The 13,382-nt window shown below is 48.5% G+C and overlaps 1 protein-coding gene across 2 annotated transcripts in view; it reads left to right on the top strand.

Moving 5' to 3' along the window:
- Nucleotides 1-13,382, top strand: part of TEKT3 (tektin 3) — a 112,094-nt gene that overhangs the window by 14,278 nt on the left and 84,434 nt on the right. The window contains exon 2 of one of the 2 annotated variants that reach the window (XM_030505807.1): nucleotides 2,956-3,046. The gene's annotated coding sequence lies outside the window, so the exon portion shown is untranslated. Of the gene's footprint in view, nucleotides 1-2,955; nucleotides 3,047-13,382 lie in introns of those variants that run through there. The other variant, XM_030505808.1, reaches the window with a different exon arrangement.

Here is a 13,382-nt window from a genome sequence, read left to right as displayed (position 1 = left end):
ATCATGAAAACACAGAATGGTTTGGGTTGGAAAGGACCTTAAGATCATCTAGTTCTAACCCCCTGCCATAGGCAGGGACGCCTCACACTAGACCAGGTTGGTCTGTCCAACCTGGCCTTGAACACTGCTGGGGATGGAGTATAACATCCCCTTCTCTCATTTGCTGCTTAATACCCGTGCTTAGATTATAAACTCCCTGCATGGGAACTGCCCAGCTCCAGATGGTCAATTTGACAAAAATCATGTGTGAATACAAAAGCCGCAGGCAGCACCCACCTGGGTCCCCATAGCACCCATCCCTGACCCTTGGCTGTTTCGGAGGCTACACACTGGGTGCTGAGCATTGGAACAGGGAAGTGGTGGAACCACCATCCCCGGGGGTACTTAAAAGACGTGTAGATGTGGCACTGAGGGACATGATTTAGTGGCAGACTCGGCAGTGCTGGGGGTAAAGGTTGGACTCGATGATGTTAAATGTCTTTTCCAACCTAAATAATTCTATGATTAAAAAAAATAATAACAAATCACAAGATCCTCCCTTCCCTGGAGTTGGACTGAGTGCGGCCCCTGGCTTTCACCTGCAGCAAGGGATGCTCAGCAGCAAACCCATCCTGGGGACCGCAGTGATGCCTGGCAGCATCCAGCCAGCAGCAGCCATCCATCCAAACCCAGAAGCCTTCATCAGCTGCCCATGAAGGGATTCTGTGCTGGAAGTCCCAGCCTCTCCTCCTGGCATGGACATAATCCAAGCCAAATCTGGAGATTTCAGTAGCACTTCCCGGCAGCAATCCTTCCCCAGCTAAAGGCAGGCTTTGATGCTGCCGGTAACCAAGAGCTGCTGGGAGGACAAGAAGGTATTTGAAGTGGTTTTCTTCCTGTAAAAGAAATTTCTTCCCTTTCTCTCTCTTTTTTTCCCTATTAAAGGTCATGGAATTGTCTGCCAGCCAAAGTGCCTGGGATTCATGGAATACCTGAGCCAAAATTTGCCTTTTATTCTGGTGTCTAATGAGTAGGTTCTGGTTAATGCTGGGTTTAATGGGAATCCCGTGTTCCTGCAAGCCAAAGGAATGAGCTGGGTCAGCACCACGTGGAGCAGCATCAATCCCTGGGCACAGGCTCATAATATGAGAACATTTGGGGTTTTTTAGGGATTCTGTTTTTGCTTCAAATCTTCTGGATGTACCATATCTGATGAACTGAGCCTGTTTGGTTGGAGCAGCTTAAACATGTTCCTGCTATTAATTAAACTTCCCAATCTGTCAGCAAAATAGCGTGTCTGCTGGATGAAGCGAGGGATTAATTTCAGCTCTTTGAACACCCAAATGGGTGTGATAACCATTGAGAAGGCTCATCTCCATTATCTATGGGGCACTAGGTACCATAGGTTGGTGATCTCAAGGGCCTGCATGGAGCAGATCATCAATGGAGCTGGCATGGGGCTATCTGTTGTTTTGGGCATTGAATTGGTGTTTCTTTCACAGGGCTGGATGTGGGTATTTTGTTCAGGCTGTGGGAAGGGTGATATCAATTGAGCTGCACAGGGACAGAGTCATGGATGGAGCAGCACCAGAGGGACCAGGAGGACTCTTTCTAGTTTCTGTGGTGTTGGTGTGGGAGGAGGATGGGGATATGGTACCACCACTGTCACAGCAGTGCATGTAGGACTTGTACAGAAAAACACACACCCTCGTGTGTAGCTAGCCAGGGGACAAAGAGACATTAGGAGGCACAGATGAACCTGTACAAGTGCCAGGCACAGGACTATAGGAATGACTGGAGACATTTAGGCTGATTTTAGGCTTGTTTCCTAAGGAAATGAGCTCTGTATAAGTGCACTCAGTGCTTGGGTCTCCACTGCTAGCTTTGAAACCAGCTGGCTGATTCAGCTGAAACTCATTGAAGAGGAAAAATTGCCCGTGACATTCAAAAGCCCCTTCCCAGGATGTGCTGTGTGATGGCTCAGGTGGTGGCACTGATTGAGGAGGAGGCTTTAGGGATTAAAAGCACCTTCAGCAGCTGGGTTAAGTTTTCACCTCCCATTTTAGTGGGTGCTTGAGGTGCTTTATGTTGTCATAAGTACCCAGCAATGGCCAGGTCTGCTCCTGAGTGTGTCCTAGGGCTGAGTAGTTTTTCCATCTCAAGCAGAAGCTGCCCTCCTCCTCCTTGCTTGGCTCCTATGCTCAGGTACTGGGGCTGGAAAAGCGATGGCGGGGTTGGGAGGTGTAGAAACGGGGATGGAAGGAGAAAGCAGAGGCAAGAAAGTGGGGAGGAGACCTGAAAAGGGGAATGATGAGCTGCAGGAATCAGCAGCACAGAGAGAGAACAGGTATTGAAAGGGAAAAACAAGGGCTGTGGGCAAACCCTGCCTATATCCAGCTTTTGCAGTGGGTGAGACCGGGCTTCTGTAAAGGATCCTCTTGCTTTATACACTTGTTTATTTAGTTAACTAAATCCAAATGCACTGATAATGGAGACGGTTGTGAAAAAGCGTGTACAGCAGGTAACTAGAGCTCAGCCGGCCTGTGTATGTGCAGCACTGGGAGAATGGGGCTTAAGTATATCTCATTAACTCTAATTGTGGTGTTTGCTTTAAAATGCATGGCTTTACATGCTACCCAATGCTGCTGTAAAGCAGTGAGCTCTGTGTGAAGTGTCTAATGCCTGAAGCCATGTTGAAACCCTTTCAGTCAGGCTCACACTGACTTCAGGGCTCTCTCAAGCTGGGTGGTGTGTGAGCCAGCAGAGTGGCTGTATCGTAACATCTCTATAGTAACCCAGTGTTTGGTGGCAGTGAAGCAGCTTCCTACAAGCTGCTCCTGGCCTGGGTGTCCCTGAGGAGAAAAATAGGGGGTGAAAACGTTTTGGCCGCTTAGCATCCTGTGATATTATATTTGTGTGTGTGAGTTTTGTACCCCCGCCATATACTCAGTAAGGAAAATGGATGCTTTTTTAAAGGATATCCTGGAGCCTTCAGAGCAGGACACATTCAACAGCCTGACGCGGATGGAAACACCTTCTATCAACACCTTCAGAAACCCATGTGCAGGTAAGGGCTGCCCAGGGCCAGGTAGTGCTCTGTGCCATGGAGGATGCCAGCTCTGTGCACCTCCAGTGTGGGAATTTCCCCGGCACTGGTTTCCTGCAATATCTTTGATTCTTATTTATAAGCTTAAATATCCACTGGGTTGAAATTTAGACTTGACTGGAGTTTAGTGAACTTGATGTCCATGCTGAGAACTTTGAGTTATGTTGTGCTAAATGTGAGTGTTTAGTGTTTGACTAATTTGCTTTAACTAACTTTGTTAGTGCTGTTCTTGGTTAGTGTGCTGGGGTCAGCACTCCCTGTGCATGTCCCTAGGGATTGGGGGGAACTTCTGGTTCACCCCTGATTCCTGCAGCTCACAGTGAAGTCACGAGTTGTCTCCTTGGGAAGTGAGTGATGCATTTCCTGAAATACCTGAAAATACGAGGGTTTTGTAATAGGAAGCTCAGCAGCAAATAGTGAGACTCAACCTGCTTGAGGCAGGCTGTTTCCCCAGATGTAAATTCCCTCCCCACTGATCCCAGCAATTGAGTTTGATTAGCGGCTAATTACAGCCATTAGCGGCTAATTTCAGGTTGCTGTTTAAGGCTTCACTGCCTGTGCAATGTCGAGCTGGTGATGGGGGCCAGGGAATGTGTGTTTGCAGCAGGTAGCTTGGTGTGGTGCACGTAGCATGAACGTGGTGAACATTAAACATGACTTTGTGTGCTTCAACCAAGCTCTGCAGAGTCATGAGAGCCTGCCTGTGGGGGTGTGATGTTCAGTTCCTACACACAAGTATGCACAAATTAAGTGATGATAGAGTTAGATCATAAAATGGTTTGGGTTGGAAGGAACCTTAAAGCTCATCCAGCTCCAACCCCTGCCACGGGCAGGGACACCTTCCACTAGAGCAGGTTGCTCCAAGCCCCTGTGTCCAACCTGGCCTTGAACACTGCCAAGGATGGGGCAGCCACAGCTTCTGGGCACCCTGTGCCAGTGCCTCAGCACCCTCATAGCATGGACCACCTATTTCCTCTGTTCCTCCAGCCCTGTCCATGCCCTACGCTGCAGATGTCCATTGCCACCTATGTGGAGGGGTTATAACATCACTGACTGCTGTGCTCAGGCTGTGGATGGCAGAAATGCCGCTGCAGCAAAGGGATGCTCTTTACAGCTCTGTTAGTTTGTACTTGGTGAGGTTTTGCTGCTTTACAGCCCTGCTTCTGGGTGGGGATCACGGCTGCTCCACTTGTAGCTTTTATTTTGCAGCCTTGCTTTGTCCCAAGGGATGAGGTGTGTTTCTTGGGGAGCTGCTTTTCACTGTGCTCCACCAAGTTTTGCTGGAGTAACTGGTCAGCAGTGTCGGAGGGGACAAAAGCATTTGCTGTACGGAGACAGACAGGCAGATGTATATGTTATGCGCTTGGAGCCCTGCCCAGGGGAACATGGAAAGCAGATGTTGGATCGGTGACCTGCTGGATGGGCCCTCGCTTCCTCCTGTGCCTCTGTGGTCTGGCTTGGACAGAGCTGGAGTCAGTAACTGCAGAGGCTCGGGTGAGTTCAGCACAGCCGTGGCTGGTTTGGCTGAAAGGAGTGTCTGTTCCCTTTGCACTTCGTGTAGTGGAAAAACACATCCAGAAGTCACGTTAAAAGGGATTGAAGCATGATCTTGAAATCGAGATGCTCTCACTTCTTTCTCCTAGTCTTAAGGCAGCCTGGAGGCTGCACTGAGTTATCCTGGAGTGACCATGGGGTAGCAGGAGGTAGCTGGGGTGTTGGGCACTCCTCTGCCCATCCAGACCCATCCCCATTCATTCATTAGACATCACTCGGGGCTGATAGTGGTTATGTGGATTTAGGAGCCAGCCTCTGGTCCTTCTGCATCTCCCCACAGACTGGACAAAAGCAGAAGGTTTGAGCCAAATCTTCAGATCCATCTGAAATTCGGACCCAAAGTAAAACCCAGATAGGTGAGATCCTTGGCTGAGCTCCACAAACTTAGAGTTCTACTAGCAAAGTAGTAGGAGACACCTGACTTTTTTCCTTTGTGTTGTCCTCTACTGTGTCACCTAACACTTGCTTAATAGACCATGTTATATCTTGCTCCTGACTATGACAGAAGGTCCTAATCAGATGCTTCAGGGCCACGCAGCAGTTGGGGCTGCCACAACACCTGGGTATGTTGGCAGAGTTTCTGTGATTGTGTGTGGTGTGTCATACCCTGAGCATCCCAGGTAAGCTTGAGCCAGGGCAAATAAGCAGTGCCAAAACAAGGGTGCAGCCTGTGCCTGGGGAATAGCACTGGGCTTTTGCATCTGGATTGGCATCATTTGCTGACCTCGGCATGAGTGTAACAGGAGGAGGAGCTGCTAAAACAGGGCAAAGAAACCTTTCCCTCCCCAGAACATGAGACATCGTGATTTCAGATGTGCAAGGACCTGCGTGTGTTTACAGCCCACCTGGGTTGGTGCTGGTATGGGATAGGGAGAGTCCCATTGGGCTCTGAACACTGCAGCCTGTGTCTGCTGTGGTGGGGTGCGACATTCCTGCAGCTCGGATGTGGAAAAGGAACATTTGCTGTGGAATAGGGAGGTGTCTGTATGAGCCTGCTGGCTTTCTGCAGCCCCGGGTTTCTCTGCTCCTTAAAGAATTAAGGAATTAATTTTGTTCTCTCTTGCCCATAGACACTGTAGAATCACAAAGGATTTGATAATGTGTGGCTGGAGAGAAGACAAAAAGGTTGCTACAGGGAGGCATGATCAATTTTGCTGAGAAGGAAAACTTAATAGCACTGAGGTGATGTTCCTTTTAGAGTGAGGAGCAGCACTGTTGTGAAATACATGGAGAGGATGTTTCGAGGGACTTGTGCTTTTCCTGCTCTAAGCCATATATGTGGCTGGAACAGCTTCAGTCCTGGATGACTTTCAGGACAGATTAGGGAAACTCATTGAATCCAAATGCCCTGATTTTGCTCCTCTGAACATGGATTATCTGGAGCCCAGTGGGTGTTTTGGGGGGTTAAATGCCTCCTGTAGAGGGTTGAGACCCACAGTAATGGACTGGATCTGGCTAGTGGATCAGAAGGAACCTCACTCTGGAAGCCCTTGGAGAGGGCTTAACCTTTTGCTAAGGAGACTCCAAGCCAGGTTATGTCATGCTTGGCAACACAAACCTCTGGATGCTTATGGAATTAGTTATGTGTTTTATTTGAGGGTACTTCTTTCTCTTTTGGCATCAACCAGCTTTAGGAAGTGCTTATCTGAAACATCTCTTTCCCATCAGCTCAGGGAAAGGGCAGCCTTGTGGGGCACTTGCTATAGCAACTCCTTGCTTCTGTTTTTGGCTTTTACCCTCTTTGCCCCTCTGGGAAGATTGTGTTCTGATTCTCGCTTTCATTTTCTCTGCAATGGAGGCAAGGGCAGAAGCAAGCAGAGGGTGTTGTAAGGCTGAGCTGTTCTCTAGAGACGGCTACACACAAATTCCAGGAATACTTCCTTGCTCGCAGCTCAGGAAGGAGTGCTGTAAGCATTTAGGTCAGTGATGAGCACTTGTATTTCTGAAGAAACTTGTGTTACTGCTATGCAGGTTTGTTTGGTGTTGCTTTCCCTTGGAAATCAGAAGCTTCCTTGCAGGAATGTGTGAGGAATGCAGGAAACTTGCAAGCAAATACCTTGGGGATACTTGCAGAAAAGCAGTGCGCAAGGTTTTGACTGTGGATAACTGATCTGAAGGCGTCAATGTGAGAGCACGTGTGTCCTGCTGGGACTCTGTCCCTGCTGAGCGGCTGCCTGCTGGCCCCTGTCACACCAGATGGGTCCAGGGCTGAATCCTGCTGATGGAGCAGCCTGTGTGCAGCACCTCATCTGCAGAAAAGGATTAACAGCTTCCCTGGCAGTTGCTCAAGAAATCGCCACAAATCTCATCAGATCACTTCAGGTGTTCTCCTTATCTTTATTTGGCACTGCTGGCTGTGGTAGTGCAGCCTTCAAGTCTGTATGTCTGGGAAGTGTATGTCTGTGCATGCTTAGCTCTATCCCTGACCTCCTCCTAACTCAGATTCGTCTTGTGACCTTCAGACTTAAATCTTTTTTCCCCTTATCCATGTGTTTCCACAGCTTTCAGAAAGTTGCTGCCATCTAAAGGGCACAAAAAGATTGCTCTACAGCTACAAAGTTGGAGGTGCTGTGAGTCAGTGTGTCCTGGTTCAGATGCCTGTGAAGGTCTCTTTGGGATTAGGTGTGCTCTTCATGCTCTTTTGAGCAAAACCTGTGTTTAATCTCCAGCTTGTTGTTAAAAGTGATGCTGAGTGACATTGAATTAGTAACCAACTGCCTAAAAGCTTGAATGTGCCACTGGAGTGATTGGGGGTTTAGTCATTGGCTTGGTCGGGCTGGGTGAGGGCCGCTTTCCTCTTTGAGATGTGGTCTAAACCAGGGAGAATTTCCTGTGCTGAGCGAAACTGTTGACAAAGTGATCCCAGATGGCAGATATGGGAAGGGTCACACAAGTGGTGACATTAGTGCTCTGCCTCTTTCCTTGTTGTCAAAGCTGTTCACAGCTTCATCTGTTAAAACTGACTTCCCAGTTCTGGACTGTGAAGGAAAGGTTTGGTTAGGGAAGGGCTGCTCAGACACGAAGCCAGCTCTTGTGGGATTGTCCTGCTATGCTCCTGTGGCATTCTTGATGGATATATGGGCTTGTATTCTGCCTCTTAAGACTGATAAATTGTTCTGCGGTGTGTGGCATCCTTCAGCTCTGTTCAGGCCAGGGGCTTGCTAACATGTGAGAAAATGAACTCATCAGGAGGCTGCTTGAAGTGACCTCAATCACTTGGGTCATTCAAAGACACAAACCTTACCATAACTCAGCAACCACAACTACTTGAGGGATTTTCTTTCTTGGACATGTAAAACCTTTATCTTCGTGTGCAGACCGCTGCTCTGACAGCAGCATTGCAGGCTCTGGGTTTGGGAGAAGCTGTAGTGGGATGCATGGGGGGGAAACACCATCAGAAGTAAGAATCTGCTGTAGCTAAATCACTTCAGGAAGTCATTTGAATAAATAAATGCAGCAATCCATGTGGATAAACCAACCAACCTATGTGCAGGAAAGGTTTTGCTGCTCGTAGGCATTGTCCCCTTCCCGAGTTATATTTGGTGGCAGGTCTGTGCAGAGTTTCCTTTTATGCCCTTGCCTTTGTTCTGCTGTTTGTTGTTCAGGAGGGAGCTACGTGGAAGCTCCCTCTCGGGTGTCCCGGGTTTCCTAAGGGCGGGCCGAGGGGATGTTCTCTTCCCCTGGAAGATTAATTGTACAGACCTGGTATTCCTGTTCTCAAGGATAATTTGGCTGGATGCTGAACATTCCCACCCTGCATTTCTGGCGTGGCAGGAGAGTGTCACAGCCTTGTAGCATCTTCCTGCTAAAAGCAGATGCTATTTCAGCCCCTGGCTCATGTTGCGTGCTGCATCCAGAACAGCTCATGGACAGAAAGGCGTGTACACACACCCTGTTCCTCCTGCATGGCATCTCCAGGGCATGTGGGGTGTGCCATGGATGTGTGCTGGGCTTTCAGAACAGGCACACTGAAGTGGTGAGATGACCTTGTCCATCCACTCCTGCTCCATTTCAAAGGGCCAGGTTGCTTATGAAGGGCTGGGGTTTACATCCCTGAGTCCAGCAAAGCCAAAACATGGGCTTGGACATCACTGGGGCGAGGGTTTTTGTGTACAAAGCACTACTGCTGGCTTGGAGTTGGGGAGATACTTGGGCAATGACATGTCCTGTGGGTGTCCAGTGAAGTGCTGCTCAGTGGGAGGCAGTCTGGGTCTGTGCGAAACCCCAGCCAGGAGCAAAGGCGCATTGGGGTGAGCATGGAATGCTGTTCCTGAGGCATGGTGTCACTGGCAGAGCAGCCCAGTCACTAACTGATGGAGCTGGCTGGAAAATGTTTTCCTGTGCTAAGGAGAATTCCACAACAAAAACAGAGCAAACTTTCCATTTTGAGAGATGGGTTTAAGTGAAAGGCGAAGTCTTCTGTTCTTGCCTGATCACGTTTTGATGCAAAGTGGCTCTTCTCCAGTTGGAGTTTCTCATCTTGTCAAAAAGTCAACAACTCTGAAAAGCAGACTTATTCCAGCAAAATAGTTTCTAGCTGAAGTTCTTTCCCTCCCAAGTAATTTTCAGCCAGCTCAAGTCATTACTACTGTGGAGGTTGGATGTTGCCTGATCTGAATGCCTTTGTACAAAAAGTCTTTTTTCCATCATTAAAGTGGGATAGTAGTTAAAGCAGAAGAGAGTCCATTCTGAGTTATACATTATCTGACTACTCCTGAGCAACCTGCTGCCACTGCCCCTGCTGTGAGGTTGGAGTAATGATCTCCAGAGCTGCCTCCAGCCTCGGCAGTTCTGTGAATCACTGCAGATAAAGTGCTTTAAGACTTAGGGGCTGCCCTGCGAAAGGGAAGTATTGGAAACCACAGAGGCTTGACCTCTTGCTCAGTGAAATTCCTTGTAGACACTGATAGAGATAGTGGCTTGCAAGTGCAGCTCCTTCATGATACTTCTAAATCCATCTGGAAAAAGGGGATTGTCATGCAGCGAGGCCAGATGTGCTGCAGATGTTGGGGTCTGTTAGCTAAATGCAGTCCTTGCTCTGAATTGCTTCTAGGTTGGGTAGGCAGGGAAAGAGGAGAAAGCCTGATTGAAAGCTTTTCTTCCTGCTTCTAGCCACAGAAGTGTGGAGAAACTGATTTCCATGGTCTTGATCTTCCAGGAAATCCATGGAAGAATAGCTCCATCCCTTGGTCCTCACCTACTGGAAAGTGCAGCTACATGAGGTTCCTTCCTCTTTGAGATGAATTTATACCCCAATGCCTTGACCAGCAGCAGGTTGCTTGCAGGTGGTCTGCAGGCTGCAGATTGGGCTGAGTGCCAGACTGTGTCTATTGATGCAGGACCACAGAGCACTTCATGCTGCCACCCCCAGTGCCATGTTCCAGTTGTCTGATAGCAGCGGCTGGTGCTGCTGGAGGGATGTTGATGACTTGGATGGAAGTGTTCCCTTAAGGAAGAGGTGGCATCTCTCATGTGCCCTTTGCGAGTGAGTGGGTATCACCCTAGCTCTCAGACAGGGCTGCTGGGTGAGAAAGATGTCTTCTGTATTAACTTTTCATCTGTCCAGCATGCAACTAAGAAACCATTCACAGAAATGGGGATGTCCATTCCAATGAATAGTGGAGAAGGTTTCTCCAGCAGCTGTTAATGGGGGCTTGCCAGGGCAGTGTTTGAGTTGCTGATGAACCATTCAGCGCAAAGGATTTGAGCTCTGTTCATCAAGATCTGAATGCTCCTGCCAGGACACGGAGCTCCCCTGGGTTATCAAGCTGAACTTGGAGTCTGGATCCAAGCCATCCTTGGAGTCTTGCACCACCCTTTCAGCGTTGCTACGCGTGTGCTGTTTGTGTTGTGTGTTGCTGAGTCACGTTGTAGTATGTCTCGGTAAAGGGGAAATATGTGGCTTCCTTGAGTATCTGCTTCCTCTCTGTGAAACCGTTGGGACTACAGATAGCACAATAGGGAGGAAGGTGCAGGGAAAGGGAGCAAGCAGGACTCCAGAGCATCCTCCTTCTTCCTGTGGGGTGCAGGAACAGTCGCAAGCCCAGCAATACTCAATGTTGTGGCTGTGTTACATGAAAGGCACCACTAAAGCAGAGTGCACCCCTTGATGTTGCTGGGTACTTCTGTGGTGTTTCACAGATGTGGAGTATGCATGATCCCATCCAGGAGTATTTCCATAGGAAAGGTGGTCTGAATTTCAATGGCCAGACAGAGCTCACTGTGGTTGTGGCATTAGATAAGAGTGACCATCAATAGAAATGACTCTTCAACAGTTCATGTTGGCTGCCAGCAGGGTCTTGCCTATCAAGTGAAGTTTACTGCAGAGGCTAATAGCACAGTAATTAAGCAAAAACAAATATTAGCTTGAAGCTGTGCCTGTAACTTGACACACACAGCTCTGCTTTTGATGTACAGCTCAATTGGAAAACCTGATGTTTAATTTGTGTTGCATTAGTCTGACGGCAGCTGGTTTTGTGGGCTGAGCATGAGCCAGATCTGCTGCTGTCACAAAGCTCTGGCTCCACTAGTGCAACATTGATTTATGCTGGGTGAGGAGCTGGGCCAAGTCTCCTTGCTGTGTCTCTGTAACCTGTATTGTTCAGGCATTCGCTGGGGGGGTATTTGAGGACAACCAAGTAGCAGAGAGGTTGTGAGGGCAGAGAAAATACCTTTTCTGTTATAGATAGATCTGCCTGTAAATGAGGCCACATCTGTGCCTGGATTTGAGTTTTTGTTGTGCTTCAGAATCTCCCTGTACCTAAACCTGTGTAAATATGGAAGGAAATGCTTTAGGGTAGAGAAAATGTCTGCCTTCTCCATAGCCCAAATATGTTGGATTGTCATGTAGGGTTCAGAGATGCTCTGGGTGGCCAGTGCCCGAGGTCAGAGGCAGGACGGACCTCTGAGAGCAGCAGCACAAGCCCTGGGGCTTGCAGTTCTGTTCACAGCAGCAATTTCATCGCTCTTATCTGCCATCTGAGAAACATTGATGTCAGCTCTAGTTATGCCTGAGACTCCCCTTACACAGTGTGTCTGCTTGCGTGTCAGCCTCTTCACCCTTGGCAAAGCCAGGCTTCACAAGGTCATGAGTAAACCTGAGGCTTGTGAACATCCTTCTGAGCTTGGGTCTGAGCTGTTTATCTGGATGAGGGTGGATTTAAGGTCAACATCTTGGTCTTTAACCCATCTCAGCTTCCAGAATCAAAGTATTAGCCCTGAGGTGGTCTCATTCCCATGGCACATCCTGGATGTAAGTCAGCTATGTGTATTACACACAGTACAACATAAAAGCTTGGTGCAATGTGGGTTTGGTGCCCCAATTTGTGTGCTGTTGGGTGATGAAATAAGTGAGCTGCTGTGAAGAGTGTTTTGGCCATGGTGATTGAGATCTCAGCCTGGAGAGCTACCTGGGAGGTGCTGATCTCTACCTGGATTTTGGGTTTTGGCTTGTCTTGTGTCAAATTTTTCCTGGGGCTTCATACTCATGGAGAGGGAGCAAGCAGTATGCTGTGAGGAGGAAGCCCTTACTGAGAAAATCCTTTCCCTTGTGTATAAGCCCTTAACCTGAGGGCAATGCCTTTGCAGCACTTCCCTGGTGTGGGAATAGCATGAACTTTTGACTCTTTCTGACTAATACTTAAAGCTGTTATCCCTCCCTGCCTGCGCTGCCAGCCTGGATCCTCTCCCTTCATTCTTGTGACTGCATCTGATCCCAAATCCAGTCCTTGCTGTCTGCAGAGTAACCATGGTGTGCTATAACCACCAGGGTTGGGTTTTCTATTGCTTGTGCAAGTATGAGGAGAGTGTTGGAGCTGTGGCAGGATGCCTGGGAGGGCATTGCAGGTGACTGCATGTTGCAGCCTCCCTGATGCAAAGGAACTCCATATACTTGTGTTCCCTGTGCAAGAGGAGCTTGGGGCAGGCACCCTTGGTGGGACAGGACCCGTGTCTATGCTCTACTCTGGTTACAAGGCTTGGAGCGTCACCATGGAGGTGCATGTAGGCCCTGCAGACGAGACCGGGTATTGTCTGCTGGAGAAATCTGGATGGGAAATGTTGCATTGAACTGGTCATCTTGCTGTAAAAAACAACCATCCTTTCACAGTTTCCTTTCTTAAGACATGGCTAACGTCTCAGGAAAATGATTACTAGGAAAAACGTTGTCATTACATGTACTTTGGTAGCATTAAGACTTGCTTCTGATATTACCCACTGTCAGACACCTGAAGTAGAGACAACGGGGTGATGCTGGACCAAGAAAGCTTGCAATGACTTGTGCCAGCTTGTTGCTGATAAAGCAAGAGAGTGAAATTTGAGGCTGGAGAGTTGGGAGGTGAACAAGTTTCTGTGGAAAACTTCCCAAAGCATGGTCTTTGGATGTCAGAAATAGGGCACCCCTTGAGAGTGGTCATAGTGTGGCCTCATTCTTTAGGTGCACACCTTGCCGCCATGTGTCCTAATGCTTTCCCTGCTCTGGCACCAGCCAGAGTACTTGGGAAGGTGCCATGGCATTCCTGGGGGATTTATTTGGAGACAACATGTGAAAGTATTAACCCCACATGACTTGAAAGCCAAAACCACCAGGATTCATGGTGGGGTTTCCAGCAAACCTGCTACAGGATTGTGTCATGCCTGTATCATAACATGCTGATGGAGAGAAGTAGCGCAGGAAAACTATCAAATCTCCAACTAAGATATATTCTGTACATAGGGAACATAATCTGACTTCTCTGGGAATGTT

This window comes from Strigops habroptila, chromosome 14 (genome assembly GCF_004027225.2).
Source record: "Strigops habroptila isolate Jane chromosome 14, bStrHab1.2.pri, whole genome shotgun sequence".
In the NCBI taxonomy this organism is placed as follows: domain Eukaryota; kingdom Metazoa; phylum Chordata; class Aves; order Psittaciformes; family Psittacidae; genus Strigops; species Strigops habroptila.
This window is presented reverse-complemented; position numbering and strand designations above follow the sequence as displayed.